Below are 16,220 nucleotides of genomic sequence, written 5' to 3'. Positions count from 1 at the left end.
GGCTAAAACAAACTGTGATGCACAGCCGGCACAGCGCTGCTCGGGGCTGCGGCGGGACGGAAATCCGCACAAAGCCCAGGTGGGGTCAGCACCTGCTTGGATCCGGGGTGCTGCCACATCCGACCGTCCCTCACCAGCGCCCCGGGACAGCCCTGGTGTCCCCACAGTGACACACTCCCCCGGGACACTGCGCACCCAGGTACAGCGCTGGCCGCTCGGTGGCATTGCCCAGCCTGTGCCTGCCACCTCTGTGCCACCCGCTGGTGGCCCTAAGCCATCAACACGCTCGTCCTGACAGGCAGAGCTGAGCCCCTCTGCTGTGGCTCCTTCCAGCTCACAGCTCTGATGGGATAAGCTCACCGGGTGTGGGGCTGGCAGGGAGGAGATGCCCCTCTGGCCCGTGGTGTTTTACTGCTGTCAGCACACAGGGCTTGCTCTGGAAGCTGCCCCTGAGCCCACCCTGCAGAGCTCCCTCTCCTCCTCACCCTGGCCTGGCTGCCACAGCTCTGGTGTTGCTGCCCCACCCAAGCTCTCGTGGCAAAAGTGTCCTGAAGATCTCCCTCTGCAAGGGTCTTCTGGCAAAAGCTCCAGTGTTCCCCGTGGGCTGGGGCAGTGGATGGACAGTGGATGGCTTGGGAGGAACCTGAGGGAAGTGTGAGGTGTTCCTGTGCCCACTCCGAGCTCTAAGGATGGCAGCTTAAATAAGAACACTGGTGCTGTATTGGTACAGAAACTTATTAATACAAAAACTCTCACCTCTCCACCCCAGAAATGTCATTGTTCCCCTTTTTGTGCCTGTCCTAAAACTCTCCTGCCTCCAAAGGACATTTGTACAGACTGAAGCTCTGCCCTGTGCAAACACACCATGGGCAGAGCTCTCCTGGGCAGTGTCTGGATGTGACACTAATGAACCTTCCACAGGGACCATCGTGTCTGTCTCATTATTGCTGTGGGCCCTTCTGGGGCTCTGGCTCAGGTCTCTCCTACACCAGGAGCTGCTTTGCCAAAAGGACTTCACTTACAAGCTGCAATGTAAACAAAGCCGGTGGGAGCGGGGGATTTATGGCAGAGCTGGAGAAGGGCTGGTGGAGATCCCCCAGTGTCTGCCTGGCCAGTGGCTGCTGCACGGACCAAAGGGACGTGTTTGTTAGTGTGAACAGCAGGTTCGCCGGCGGGTGAGTTTACAGCGGGCTGGATATAAATAAATAGAAGGAAAAGGACTTTCCCTGCCCAGGGAGTGGCATCCTGCCCGCCCAGGGAGGGCTGCCCTTGGCCTGGATGCCGGTTGGAAGAGGGATTTTCTTCCAGGGACCTCCCTTCTGGTGTCAAAAAACCTACAGGGATTTAAAAAAAAAATTATTTTGGAGGGGCAGGGCAGGGTGAAAGGTGGAGAGGGAAGGGGACTGCCACCGGTGCTGTCCCCAGCACCACAGTGGCACTGGGGACACAGGTGGGTGGACATCATTCTGCTTGTTCTCAGTGAGGAGAAAGCACTGGGGATGTGCAAGTTGAGAGCAGAAGGCTCCAGAGACACCTTAAAGCCCCTCCCAGAGCCTAAAGGGGCTCCAGGAGAGCTGGAGAGGGACTTGGGACAAGGGATGGAGGGACAGGACACAGGAAATGGCTTCCCACTGCCAGAGAACAGGTTTAGGTTGGGATATTGGGAAGGAATTATACTCTGGGAGGGTGGTGAGGCCCTGGCACAGGGTGCCCAGAGCAGCTGTGGCTGCCCCTGGATCCCTGGCAGTGCCCAAGGCTTGGATGGGGCTTGGAGCAGCCTGGGACAGTGGAAGGTGTCCCTGCCCATGGCAGGGAGTGGGCTTCAAAGTCCTTTCCAACTTCTAAACACTCCTATGGTTCTCTGTGCCCCTTCCTTCAGCTCAGCATAGCCAGCCCTCCCAGTTTCATCCAAGCAGGGGCACTTTGCAGTGCCAAGGAGTTCCTGCTCACCCCGACTGCCCTCCCTGGGCTGAAGGAAATGCCCAGCACACTCAGTCCGGCAGGGACTGACCCATAACTCCCACCCCTGGCTGGGGATCCTGCCGCACTCCTCACTGCCAGGGCACAGCTCCCTCAGGTGCCTCCGCTCCCCTCTGCCAGCTCACAGACACTTTGTTGGGGTGCAGAGAGACTGGAGGGAGGGGGTGGTGCTGCCCCCTCCCCAGGCAGCCCCGGGACGGAGTGTGCCCCGGCTGGGGCTGTGCCAGGAGGGGACAGCAGCAGCAGAGGCGCTCGGGCAGCTCTCCCGGGAGGCCCCGTCCCCCGCCTCTGCTCCGCGGGCTGCAAGAAGTTAATTTATTTTTGGAAAAGCAGCTCGCAGAGTTTGTCTAATTCCACCCGCACCAGCTCCGTTCACTCTATTTTAAACCAGTTCTTACTGTGCTTCAAGTTTATAAAACACAATCAGTGCTCCCTGGTCAAAGCAGCCCTAACCCGCGGAGCAGGCGAGGAGTGGCAGAGCAGCATCTCCTCCAGGACGCTCTAGCTCAGCCGAAAAGCCCTCAGGTAATTAATTAATGCTTCCTACTTGGTGTTGGTGTGTCCTGCGGCCGGGCTGCTCACGGTGACACCGCTGTGCGGTGACAGCTTTAGGGACACGAGCACAGCCGGGCATCGCTGATGCTCCCGGGCTCTTTGGGACCTCAGTGGCACCTGGCAGGTCGTGGGCTACAGAGAGATCTCCGAGGAGCCTGCTGCTTCCTCAGGAGCGGGCAGGAGGAGCACTTGGCACTGGGGAGAGAGGAGCCCCTCAAGGCAGAGGTGCTGCCTGCGCACAGGGAGGACGGTGCTGATGGGCCGCTGAGCTTCCTGAAGCTTCTCCCTGTGCTGAGGCCATTTGGACGCTGCTCTGGTGGTTTTCTGTGACACGGTGGGTCCCCCCCAGCAGCTCAGCACCCTGCTTTTAGTCCCCGTGCTTTGCCACCAGCGTGTCACGGCCCCCTTAACTGCGGAGGGTCATGGTGCTTGCACCAAATACTCAGTGTTTAACTCAACTTCTCAGTGACTCACTGCTGCGAGCCACAAAAACTGTTTAGAAGAAGCTCCCGGCATCTCTCACACGCAGAAATCCAGGGCATTTATGGAGCGCTTTGTTTCTATTACACGAATTCTTCGCGAAACGCTGCCAGTCAGAAGGCACTGATGTCATTTGCCGAAGCGCTCGGGGGAGGTTTGTCAGCCTCGTGCTGGGCTCTCTGGTGTCTCAGGGTTAAAGCTTTCGAAAGCAGCGCCTTGGCAGCCACAGCCGGGACATCTCCAGCGAGGATGGTTGGGCTGAGGAGCGGGAAGGGCGGCAGAGCTGCCCCAGTGCTGCCTCTGGGCATCCCCCTCCTCGCCCCAGCGCCCACAGGGCACGCACAAGGGTTTTGGGGAAAGGGAGGGCTCAGGGTTCAGCGCTGCTTTGCTGAGAGCTGTCTGTATCCTGCTTTAGCGCTTCTTGTTGCCTCTCATCATTTGGGGAAAACACCCCAAAAGGCAGAAAAATTTAAAGTGCCTTTTTTAGGACCGCATGAGGCGATCTCGCCTATAAATGTCATTTGTCAGATGGCCCCGGGGGCAGCAGCAGGAGGTGACCCCAGGTCCCCCTGTCCAGTGCTGCTCTCTCTGCTCTGTGTATTGTGGTGGTCCAGCTTGGAGGGGAAGGGAAATGTGGTTGTTGTGTGGAGCGTTCAGGCTAAAAATAGTTTCGCTCTCGTGCTCCATCTGAATGGGCAGCCACATATGACTGTACATGGATTTGTCTCATAGTCCCGTTTCAGTGTAAGAGACAAAATATCTTAGTTATGGCTTTGTTCTTCAGCTAACAATGGGTAGCTAAAAATATCCGACTTTGTTCCACTCAATAAAGTTCTCTCAAGGGGAGACACTAACGTTACATTTTTGCCAAATCCATGCAAAACACAGCCAAAGAAAATGCACGTTTTTGCCAACAGCTTTTCATAAAACATGTAGCTAGCAGAAAGCTCCGCGCTGTGCGGCTGTGCAGCATCCCGGGACTCCTGGCTGCCTCGCTCCCCGGGAGCATCCGAGGAGGGCGAGGCACATGGGGCTTCCTCCCACCCTCATCCTCCTCTGGCCACGCTCCCCGGCTGCCAGAGCGTTCGGGCACGGGGCGAGGCGCTGCTGCCTGCTCGTGCCTGGCAGAGGGCGATTGCCCCTCCTCTGCCAGTGCTGGCTGCTTGGTGGTCACTGTGGTCTCGCTCCAATTCCCTTATTTCCCGTCTGATGGCAGCCAGGGCTGGAGGCTGGCCCTGTCCTGCTGTGCAGGCGCAGTGCTGGTGTTTGTGAGGAGCCTGGCACGGCTGCTGCCGCGCTCCCGCAGCCTGACAGCCAAGAGGAAACCAGCAGAGACCTCACCGAGCTGGCACGGGCCCTGTGGAGAGGGAGATGGACTCTCCTGCTCTCATCCCCATCTCCACAGAGAATCTCTCCCTCCCCTCTGAGTCCCTGGTGCCTTTTTTCCAGCTGCAAAGCCGGGACCTGCTCTGAGAAAGGCTCAGGGAGGCAGGAGAACATCCCTTGCTGGCTGTGTGTGGAGGCCAGCCTGCCCCGTGGGTGACAGTGCCCACTGGGCAGAGCAGAGCTGGGTGACCCAGCTGAGGGAGCCTCTCTTTGTAAGTCAGGGCTGGTCTGGGTGGGAGAGCAGCCACACACTTTGCTTTCCTGGTGTGGAGCAGCTGGAGCTCCATTTGGGTTGGGCTGCACAGCTGCCCAGCAGGTGCTGCCCGAGTGGGACCAGCTCTTGTTCTCCTTGTGCCCTGCATTGGGAAAAGTGGCTGGGCTTCTTCTGCCTTCCATGGGACTGGAGATTCCCAGGTTTTTTGTCTCTCAGTCATTTCTGTAGCTCTTCCCTGAACCCATTCTCATTTCCCAGCATCCCTCCTGCCTGTAGCCAATGAATTCCCTCGTCCTGGTGCCTCCCTCTGTGCTGTGTTTGCTCTCCAAGACAGTGTCAGGCCCAGAGCTCCAACTCCATCATTTTCACTGTGTGCCCTCCTGCAGCTTCGTCCCCTCGCTGCTTCTCTCCAGGACCACTCAATTTTTCATGTGCCTGTGCTGAACCCCACTGGAGTTCAGGCAGAGACATTCCAGAGGAGCAGGGGAGGTGTGGGTGTTGTGGCAGGAGCAGTGTCCTGTGCCTGGGGAGTTGGTTTGGTGCTGGTGAGCAGCTGAGGCTGCAGATGGAGGAGGGACACAGGCCAGGGGGATGTTGTGTGGCTCTTCCACACCTCATGGCTGCATCAAACCTCCCTCTGCCTGGTGGTTATCCCACTCCTCCACCAGCCCTGGCATGCAGGACCTGTCTGTGCTGGAAAGGCTGTTCTCCAAAGGTGGGATGCCCACCCCAAGTGTGTTTTTTTGGGAAGAAGACGTAGCCCGACGTGATTCATGCAGTGTTTGCTGCTGCAGCATTCCCGGAATGTACCTGCTTTATTTCTTGGCTTTCTTGCCTGTGACTGGAGAGGAGCTCAGCTCGTGCACTGGGGTTTAGATGACAGAGATCCAGCCCTGATCTCAGGCTCAGGGGTGCCTTGCAGCAGGACAGAGCCCCCGAGCTGGAGGGACCTGCTGGAGGGTCGTTCCAGATGTGACACGTTTGTGGCAGGGCTGTGTGTCCCTCCCCACCTGAGTCCTCGGCAGGCTGCTGGGCACAGACAGGGAGCTCAGTGATGTCCCTCTGTGCACGGTGGGGACATCACTCATGGTGATCCCCTGTGGGCCCAGCAGCACATCCCCAAGGAGGATGGGTGGTTCAGAGATGCAGCACAGACCCCCACACCCAGCAGCGACAGGAGGCACCAGACTCCTCTGCCAGCCTGTTCCCCTGCTCCTCCACAGAGCTGCACCTCCCCAGCCCAGTGCCTGCCCCCAGAGCAGCAGCCCTGCCCTCCCTGCCCTGGCTCCCACCCTGCACAGACACATCGTGCTCAGGGAACAGCCCCAAAGCCCCCTGCCAGCCTCCTGCCACGCTCTCCTCCAGGGCCCAGCCCACCCTCGGGACTCTGAACCACACCTGCCAGGTTCCTGCAGGATTCTCTGGCCACTGCCCTACGTGTGTCCATCTCCCAGAGGCAGGCAGGCACCAGCCTGGGCTGTTGGCAGTGCCCTGGAGAAGGCACCAGGGAAAGGCACGGACTGTCAGGGGGCTTTTCTGACTCACATTGATTTATGGCCCAACCTCAAGCCAAAAAATTCACCCTTCTTGCACAGGCGTTTTTGGAGCAGATGCAGAGGGCTTATCAGCTGTCCCCAGGGATGTCCTGGCTCTGGAGCCTGTTGTGACAGTGTGACAGCAGCCTCAGGACGGGGCTCTGGGGTGTGGGGTCTGCTGAGGCTCTGCAGGGCTGGCAGTGGGACTGGGCTGCTGCTGGTGCTGGGGGTTGTGTCTCCCCTCCAGGCAGAGCTCTTCCCCGTGGGGAGCAGTCAGTCTCCCAGGAGGATTGGTTTTGGTGGGCCATCTGCCCATCACCCTGCAGGCTGTGACTCCTGGAGCGGCAGGTGTGGGATGAAGGGGCAGCAGGTGCCTTTGCAGAGCTGTCAAGGAGTAAAATGAGCTAAAATAAAGTCCAGGCTGCAGGGAGCAGCGCAGCCTGGTGCACCCCAGCCCCTCCAGCCCCTGCTCTTCCCTGGCTCTGTCACAGCCCTGTGCCAGCAGCAGGACACCTTGGCGTGCCAGGAGCTCCTCTCTGGGAGCCACAAAGCAGCTGTGGCACCTGCACAGGTCTGCACAGGACCTGTGGGACAGAGCAGGTGCCTGGGGAGGTTCCTCACCCTCTGTCTGTCCCTGGGGGCTGTGCTTGGGCAGAAGGGAGGATCTCACCTGGCACCGTGTATCTCAGAGCATCACCCAGCCCCCAGGCAGGCTCTGACAGGGGGCTGGCCTCTCTCCTCTGCAATGTCAGTGACATGAAAGGTGTCCCCTCTGTCTGGTAGTCTCCATTCCCACTAAACATGGGAATGGAGGATGCTGCTGTCAGCTCCCTGTACGATTACCTGGCACCCTGCAGTGCTCCTTGTCGCCCTGGCAGAGCTCCTGCCAAGCCCTTGCTGCTCTCTGGCAGTGCCAGCGTGGGGTGGGGATCCCTCCTGTCTGCCCTGTGCCCAGCCTGGGGCCAGCCCCGCGTGCAGCACCTGCTGGGGGCTGCCTGGGGCACAGCAGCCGTGGCTCTGCCCTGGGAAAGGCTGAGCCAAGGCAGCAGAAACCTGCAGCGTTTCCCTCGGGCTGGTTCTGGTTTGGCTCCTGCCTTCCCCAGGGCTGTGCCCGCCGTGCCAGCCACACTCCCCTGAGCCCTGTGAGTTGTCACCCGAGTGCAGCATCTCACACCCAGCATCTGTGGCACCCCAGACCAGCCTCCAGAACTCTTCTCTCCTTACAGTTTTCTAATCCTTTTAACTGCAGGGCTGCTTTTATCCTTTATGTGATTTTTCACATATCAAATCTTCCCCATGTGCTGCTCTGGCCACTGGAGGGGAAGAAGGCAGAGTGGCTGGGGCCTGTTGAGGGTGACATTCTGGGCTGCTCTCACTTCAAAAGGCTTCTCTGCACCTGGGTGAGTTTGTGAGCAGGAGGTTCAGGCTCAGGGGAGAAGGGCTGTCAGAGTGTTGGAGTCAGAGGCACAGAGAGTGTGCCCTTATCTCTGATACCTGGCTCTGACATCCAAGAAAACACTGAATTTCATATAACACCCTGAAAACAACTGTTAAAATTAAATAGAAAAACAAAAGTGTTAAGTGTATAGATTAGAAAGTTTTCTTAAGTCACTGGGTGAAAAAGTTAAAGTTTGGAGTTTAAATAGTTTAGAGAACAGAAGACAAGATGAAGGATTCAGGGTGTTGTCTCTTGTCCTTCTTTCTGCTTCATCTTCTTCTTGTAGAGGTTTTTGGGTAGTAGTGGGTGATTGGATAGAGAATGCTGCAGTGCAGCACACAGGTGTTGGGTCATTGGGTCACCAAGAAAAATAATTTACTTGGCATCTGTTAATTGGGTAAATGGACACATAAAAGACCTTGAAGAAGTTCTTTGTTGGCCATTTTGCACCTTTCCATCTCAGTGCACATAGCTCCTTGTGCCCTGTATCCATGTAATGCTGATAAGAGAAGAATAAACAACCAAGTCTGAACAGGAGAAAACTGCCTCTCTCTCATCAATCTCAGTCCAAGGGGGGAAAAACCCAACCACAAATGTCCCACCAAGGCATCAGAGCAGGTCATTCTGCAGGGCTCTGACACGGCCCAGCACCTGCTGGATGGGGCACAGGGACTTTGTTTAACCCCCAGCAGAGGCACACAGCGCCTTGTGTCCGACTGCTCATTAGCACTGCGAGTAACAATAACATGCCTTTGCTGTTGATGGTGTGGGATTTGCTCAGGAAATGTTCCTGGGAAAGTCTTTTCCCTCTCAGCATTAGCAGGAGAGGCACGAGTCCCTTCTGAAGCGGGAGGATGAGTAACAACTCCCCGGAGATGCTGCGGAACAGCCCCGCAGGGCTGCGAGCTCCAGCTCAAAGGATCCCGCTGCCTTCTGTCCCTGAAGGCTCGCAGGGCCCTATTTCTGCCCCACAAACAGCACGTAGGCATCGCCACGGTGGCTGTCATCGCCCTCCCGAGGAGCTGTCCCAGCACGCAGTGCCCAGCCCTGGCCCCGGGGCTGAGAGACTGCTCCTCACCTGGGGATCGGCCCTCGGAGCATCCCTGTGCCCTGGGCTTCATCCTCCTCTCCATCCCTGTGTCCTCCTCTCCATCCCTGTTCCCAGGGCTTCATCCTCCTCTCCATCCTGTGCCCTGGGCTTCATCCTCCTCTCCATCCTGTGCCCTGGGCTTCATCCTCTCCATCCCTGTTCCCAGGGCTTCATCCCCCTCTGCATCCTGTGCCCCAGCAACAGCAGCAGGGTCACCTCCCACACCTAGGGCTGAGCAAAACACAACTCCCCTACAGGGACACCATCTGCTGTGGTCCCAAATGGCAGCCCTGTCCCCTTCCCCTGTCCCTTTTCCCTGTCCCCTTCCCCTGTCCCTTTTCCCTGTCCCCTTCCCCTGTCCCTTTTCCCTGTCCCCTTCCCCTGTCCCTTTTCCCTGTCCCCTTCCCCTGTCCCTTTTCCCTGTCCCTTTCCCCTGTCCCCTTTCCCTGTCCCCTTTCCCTGTCCCTTTTCCCTGACAGTGCTGTTCCCAGGACCTCTCATCTCCCTGGGCTCAGCCCAGGTGAGCCAGAGCTTGGACTCAGGAGTTTCCTGCTGCCTTATCCGAGTCCAGGCTGGTGGGAGGTGTCTCAGGTGGGACACAGCAGTTACCAGATGCATCCTCAGGCAGCGTTGGGAGTCCCCCTGCCCCCCAGCCCTCTGATGCTGGGACAGAGAGTGCTCTGAGCAGTTAACCCATGGCACTCAGGGAAAACAGATAAGGGATGTCTAAGCCTGGAGTGGGAGGCAGCAGCTCCTTGGAGGAGTGTGGGATGTGCCAAGAGCCCTGGTTTTGTACTCTGTGGCTGTTCAAGAGTCGTGACACCGAGTGCTGGCTCTTCCCTGGGGGATTCTGCCCTGTGCAGGGCTCGGTGGGACCTGCTCCCCTGCGGGGCCACGCACGCCCTGCCCGCCTAGCTCCATTTGTCACCAAGAAATTTAACTTTCTGAAGCCCACAAGCTTGCTAAGAATAAACTTAATAAATTAGCGAGCATATTTAAAGTGCAGCACTGCTCGCTGATCTGGCATTTTAATCTACTCGTGAAACTATCCAGAGTGTTTGCTCAGCGTGTGGCCAAGTTCTGAAATATTTGCATGCTGCTATTGTCAGTACATCTTCTGACCCTTTGCAAAAGGATGGCAGGAGGAGTGAATTTATAAGAATCTTCCACTGGCAAGGTAGCGGGGCCGTTCCTGCTAACACACTCAGAGTTATCTCCCTGAGATCATCTTCGCCTGCCGTTCCAGCGCGGTGCATGAGATCCTTTTAAACAATGCAGCTGTGGTTTATGTCCTCCAGGGCTCCATATCCTCTTCAGTGACACACATTCCTTGCGGGTCAGTTGTAAAACATGTTGGGTGCTGGCACAGGGGCAGCTGGAGCCGGAGGAGCTCCTTCCACCGGCTGCAGGCTGGCTGGCCCCTGCAGCCCCTGCCCAGCTCCTCCCAGGGGCCTCGTGCAGGCCAGGTGAGGCTCAGAGCTGTGTGCAGGACTCCAGGAGCTGCTCCTCTGTCACACTGTGTTAGGAATGATGAAGCATGACACAGACTCTCTGGCTTGGGTGCAAAAGAGAGCAAGTTTTATTCTTCTAGATCTTCTTTTATAGACAGCTGCGAGTAGGTCTGAGAAGGTAAAAGCCTCATTGGTCATGAAAACAACACATCACCATCACTGGACAGCTGGAACAACACCCCTGACTGTTTCTTACAAGTAAACAAGGAACAAACAACACCTGCAAGGTTGTTTTCCCTCTCCAAGGACTGCTTGGATTCCTCTCTATGATTTCTCAGGCCAGAGTGAGAAAGTTGTGTGCCTTAGTTTCACACAGACACTGCTCACTGCCTGATCTCTCACATCCAGCATCCCTACTGCTCCTCCTCCAATCTTCTCCAGGGGTGGCTTTTCTGCAAACCACCTCCTTCAGTATCTCAGGAGTGTTTGCAGAGCCCTGATGGACCAGAGCAGGATCTGCAGCTGTGGCTGGGCTTCTTTCTGTGGCCAGGCCATGCCCTGCAGACATCATGTACAGCTCTGCAGTCCTCACACACCTCCTGGGGCTGCCTTCACCGTGAGCAGGATGTTCAGACACTCCCAACTGCTGGGCTCTGAGACACTGGAAAGATTTCATGGAATCCAGGAGTCCCTGGTGGCCACTTTTGCTGTTTTTGGGTAGTGGATTGGCTGCTCTCATTTGGCTATTGAGTGCAGGCTGTGTTCCTTCCTGATGCCACTCACTGGCTCTGAAGGCTGTGCCTCTCACCCAGGTGGGGAGAGGGACAAAGCAGCCTGTCCCCACAACAGGAGGCCTCCCACTCCTCCCAGAGTTTCTGGAAAATAGTTTTCTGAGCAATTCCTGGCATGTCATGGAATGTGGATTACAGCAGCTCCTGCCATGCCTGGGGTCCCAGCAGGGCTTTCACACCTGCTCAGGCACCAGCTCAGTCCCTGCAGGTGATGCTGTAGGAGCAGCTGGGCAGGTGCAGATGGCACAGTGTGAGCATCTGGGAAGGTGGGAAGGAGGGAGGGAGGGAGGGAATAAGCAGGTGGGAGAAGATGTCATGTGGCAAGTTCTGTCTCTCTCTGGGATCCCAGCACAGGCAGGAGCTGGAGCTGCTGGGGAGAGCCCAGAGGAGGCTCCAAGGTGATCAGAGGGATGGAGCAGCTCTGCTGGGAGGAAAGGCTGGGAGAGCTGGGATTGTCCAGCTGGAGAAGGGAAGCTTTGGGGTGATGAAATTGTGGCCTTCCAGGACCTGAAGGGAACCCACAAGGGCTTGGAATGACAGGACAAGGCAGAATGGCTTCACATTGACAGAGAGCAGGTTTAGATTTGATACACACAATAAATTCTTCCCTGTGAGGGTGAGAGGCCCTGGCACAGGTTTCCCAGAGCTGCTGTGGCTGTCCCTGGGTTGTTTTTTTTTTTTGGTTGGAGCAGCCTGGGACAGGGGAAGGTGTCCCTGCCATGGCAGGAAGGTGGAACAGGGTGGGTTTTAAGGTCCCTTCCAATCCAATCCATTCTGTAACTCTGTTGTTCTATGAAGCTGAGACCCTGAGGTGTTTATGTGGCCAATAATCTGTCCCTGGGTGTGTGGCTGCAGGAGCTGCTCGTGCAGTGACCCAGGCCACTCTGCAGCAGCCATCTGGCTTCTCCATGTGTTTGTCTCACCACCCCAGTGTCGACACAGATGATGTAATATATTTCCAGATCATTGATAAGGCTGTTGAATAGCCCAGGGCCCAGCCCTGACCCCTGGGGAGCTGTTTCCCCCCTCTGGATGTGGCATTCCCACTGAGAATCGCAGCTGGGACACCCCACAGCCAGTTTTTAATCTATTAAATATGGCCCGTGTTGCTTGGGCATTGTTCTGGTTTCTTCACCAAAATGTAACCAGGGCAATCCCCTGCAGCAGTCTAAGTGTGTTACACCAGTATAATAAACAGCATTTTATCCATCAAAATTGCAATTTCAGGCAAAAGGTGAGCCTTAGTTTGATGTGTTCTGTTTTCTGTGTGAGTTAGCTGTAATCACATTTCTCTCACCTGAATTTTCAGTCTGTGGCAGCCTTGGGAGGGGCTCAGCTCTTGGGAGATGATGCCCAGCCCCTCCAGCGCCTGATTCAGCCAAATTAACCCTGCTGAACAGATTTCTTCTGCAGCTGCTGACTGCTCTGCCGCATCCATCCCAAGTCTAACACAACCCACAGCCTCACCAGAGCTATAATTATTCCCTTTACACTGACAGAAGTTGCTGCTTCTTCGCTCAGATTTGCAGCCCGCACGTTGTCCTCGGCTCTTGGCTTTTCTTATCAGCTTTCTACAGCTTCTCACTTCTCATTCATTATTATCAGTTTCCACTTTCTTAAGTTATATATGGTTTTCTTATTTTTCACTGTTGTCTTCACTTCCCTCACGAGCCAGAGTTGTCTATTTTTTTAACCAACGTTGCCTTCTTTCTCAATTGTGGGATTGTGGTTTTGGGGCAACGCGTAAAATGTTTTTCAACAATTCCCACTTAGCATTCACATTTTTCTGATTAAATTCCTTCTCCCAATTGATTTGATTCATAATTGTTTCCAGCTCTGTGAAACTGAATCATTTTAGGATTAAGTAGATGTATTTTCAGAACAGAGCTTCACTTTAAATATTCGCTTTATTGTCATTTTGCTTTTCAGTTAAATAAACTAAAGCACTCTTAGAGACTTTTGGCATGCATTTTAGGGTCACAGAACTGGGAAATGGAAATTGTTCCTGAGAAAAATTGTTTTCTTGAAATGCTTTTTGTCACTATATATATTAATTTGAATAACCTGAGGCTTGTCTGAAATCCGGCAGCTTTAAGATGGCATTATCCCTCTTTAACAACTGAAAATTGAGACATTAAATCCAAATTTATTTTTTTTTTATTCTCCAAGTTTCTGCACTTGGCAATTAAAGTCCAAAATTCTTCAATCACTTTGAGGTTTTTCAAATTTCATTGGAAATAAAATTTCCCTTTTTTGTTTGTTTGTGTTTTTGTAGGAAAATTAAGTTTCTCTTTGAAATTATGCATTTGATGTCCAAAATATCACATTTCATTGAGAAGCATTAGAGGAAGCAGTGGTGACTCATTCTGGGGAGGATGGCCACAGCTGGAATATCTCCTGTGGGTCACCCAACGTGTGGCTGCACTCCTGTCCTGGGACACCCTCACCCCCAACCCCAGCAGTGCCTGACTGGAGCTTTTATCCACAGAAAAACAGGGAGATCTTGTAGGGCAGCTTATGCTGGATGGCAAGGGAAGGCAGGAGAAGGAAGGAAGGAAAAGGAAGGAGAAGGCAGGAGAAGGCAGGAGAAGGCAGGAGAAGGAAGAAGGCAGGAGAAGGAAGAAGGCAGGAGAAAGAAGGAGAAGGCAGGAGAAGGAAGAAGGCAGGAGAAGGAAGGAGAAGGCAGGAGAAGGAAGAAGGCAGGAGAAGGAAGGAGAAGGCAGGAGAAGGAAGAAGGCAGGAGAAGGAAGGAGAAGGCAGGAGAAAGATGGAGAAGGCAGGAGAAGGATGGAGAAGGCAGGAGAAGGAAGGAGAAGGCAGGAGAAGGAAGGAGAAGGCAGGAGAAGGCAGGCAAAAACATGACAAGGCAGGTGGCTGCAGATTCATCTGGACAGGGAGCTCCCTACCCCAAACCCACAGAACACTGTGAGGAGCAGGAGAGAGGACTGGCCACTGACACCATGGGTTGGATCTCTGCTGATCCACAGATCTCCAGGTGAGCAGAGGAGGAGATCTCAGCACAGGCCCTGCCTGTGCAGCCCCTGGGCAGGACCCTGTGGCTGGGGGAGCCTTGGTGAACCCCACACTTTCCTCCAGGCTCAGCCACCTGACAGCTCTGCCTCTGGACGGAGCATTGAAGGAGTTATCATCTCTTGTTCTCATGAGTCAGTCCTTCATTCACACATGAAGTGTCTGCAGCACCATTTACTGGCTTTCAAGGACAGAAAAGATCATCTCTGACCTCTGCATAGCAGGCCAGGGGATTTCATCTGCTGCTCTTGCATCGTGTCTGCCACGTCTGGTCAATAAAAAGCGTTCATTTTACCATGAGGTGCCCAGTCTTGAGTTAAAGCCTTTCTGCTGAAAGCAAAGCTGCTGCAGCCCCAGGTGAGCTGGCCCAGCGGGTCAGTGGTGCCGAGTGTTAAAAGTGATATTTCTGTGCAGAACCTGGCCTCTGCCTGCCAGAGGAAGGAGCTCTGCCAGAGAGGACTCCTCTCTCCCATACTGAGAAGCTCCCGCTTGCCTACAGAAAATAAAGCCCAATATTCCTTGGGTTGCTTCTGGTTTTCTCCAGAATTTTCCAGCTCCTTTAACACTCCCAGAGCCCAAGGCAGCCCAGGCAGGTTTCTCCTCCAGCTCCCATCCTTCTCCTCTTCTGCTTCCTCCCGTGAGAGACCTACAAGATGTACACACACTCATAAGGGCAGGATTTCTTTGAGGATGTTTCCTCACAGCTTCCCTGCCCCAGTCCCTACCTGGGAGATTTTATTGACCTGTCCATGATGGACATTCCTTCCTCAGCCACCTTGCCAAGTGTTGTCCCCACCACTGGCCCTGGGCTCAGCAGCAATGGTGGTGGACAGACTTGAGGGATCCTCTCACACTGGGCACTTCCTCCACGTCACAGGCACTGCCCAGACCCCAAATGTCAGCTCTGCCTGGTCATGTGTGGGACAGCAGCTCCCTTGGGGCAGCCTCAAAGCAAAGGCTGGAGCGACATGGTCACTCCTGACTCCCTCACACCCCAAACTCTTGGCTGACCCTAAGGAAGGAGAGAGTGGGACACATCCCAGGAGATCCCCCATGGTGACACCCAGGTCTGCTCCCTCTCTCCCCCTCTCCTCTCAGCCCTGGGTCACGTAACTCGTGCGCAGCTCAGGCCAGACAGACTCTCTGGCAGACTCTCTGGCATCGTTTTTTCAAGCTTGATAAATGGGGCCAACTCCTCCAGATTGAACTCAAGAAAATACCATTATCTGCTGCGCAATGACTCAGAGATTGCATTGCAACATCTCGTTGGTAATGTCAGATCGCAGGCAACGATATTAAAAATGAGCATTTTACCCTGGACAGGGTATTAACTATGAAATTAAATCCGTATTTATTGCTTTTAGCCACGAGCATCCAGACCCTTCCAGAATAAATGTTTTCAGTTCCGTGCAGGAAGGTTCTGTCATGTACAGACATTTCCAACCCCCGTGCACCACTGGGGTGCTGGGGTGCTGTGCCCTGCGATGTCATGGCAGTCCCCATGAGCTCATCCCTCGTTCTGCTGGGCAGCTCTGACACACACAGACCTCCACAGCCTCTTGTCTGAATGAGTGCAAACACCAACAGCAAGCATTTCAGAGAATCACAGAACTGCAGAATATCCCCAGCTGGAAGGGGACCCACAAGGGTCATCGATGCCCAACTTCTGACCCTCCACAGGACTGTCACAAGAGTCCCAGCTGGTGCCTGAGAGCCTTGTCCAAACATTCCTTTGTCTTTGGCAAATGCCTGAGCAGAGCAGGATCTAGCAGCACGAGGATGGAGGGGTATTTTGGAATGGGCTGTGCCCCCAGGCTCTGTCCCCAGGAATGGAGAGGTGTTTTTGGAACAGGCTCTGTCCCCAGGCTCTGTCCCCAGGAATGGAGAGGTGTTTTGGAACGGGCTCTGTCCCCAGGCTCTGTCCCCAGGAATGGAGAGGTGTTTTGGAACAGGCTCTGTCCCCAGGCTCTGTCCCCAGGAATGGAGAGGTGTTTTTGGAACAGGTTCTGTCCCCAGGAACATGGCTCCAGCCATGGCACTGCCTGTGCTGGGCAGTGCAGGACAGTCAGCAGGTTCCACACAAGCCAGGAGCCCTGTGACCCTGGCAGGGAGAGTGTGGCATCCCCAGCACTGCAGGCAGGCTTTCCCCAGCTGTGGGAAGGCTGTGAGACCCCCAGCCCTTCTCCACACCCAGCAGCACGGTGTGTCATGGGTTTCATTTTCCTGGGCAGAGAGTGAGATGCTCAGGACCCTGCCCTGATGCTTGGAGC

General features: G+C 55.1%; 1 protein-coding gene across 3 annotated transcripts in view; it reads left to right on the top strand.

Annotated features, from left to right (window-relative positions):
• The first annotated feature begins 2,401 nt into the window (after window positions 1–2,401).
• The window catches only part of MYOCD (myocardin), a 219,989-nt gene continuing 206,170 nt past the window's right edge, over window positions 2,402–16,220 (top strand). For all 3 annotated transcript variants that reach the window (XM_088065577.1, XM_088065576.1, XM_088065585.1), the window contains exon 1: window positions 2,402–2,505. The gene's annotated coding sequence lies outside the window, so the exon portion shown is untranslated. The remainder of the gene's footprint in view (window positions 2,506–16,220) is intronic.

The sequence above is a fragment of the Pseudopodoces humilis genome, chromosome 21 (assembly GCF_049639895.1).
Source record: "Pseudopodoces humilis isolate 2021_Gansu_Grassland_sample_001 chromosome 21, ASM4963989v1, whole genome shotgun sequence".
NCBI lineage: Eukaryota > Metazoa > Chordata > Aves > Passeriformes > Paridae > Pseudopodoces > Pseudopodoces humilis.
This window is presented reverse-complemented; position numbering and strand designations above follow the sequence as displayed.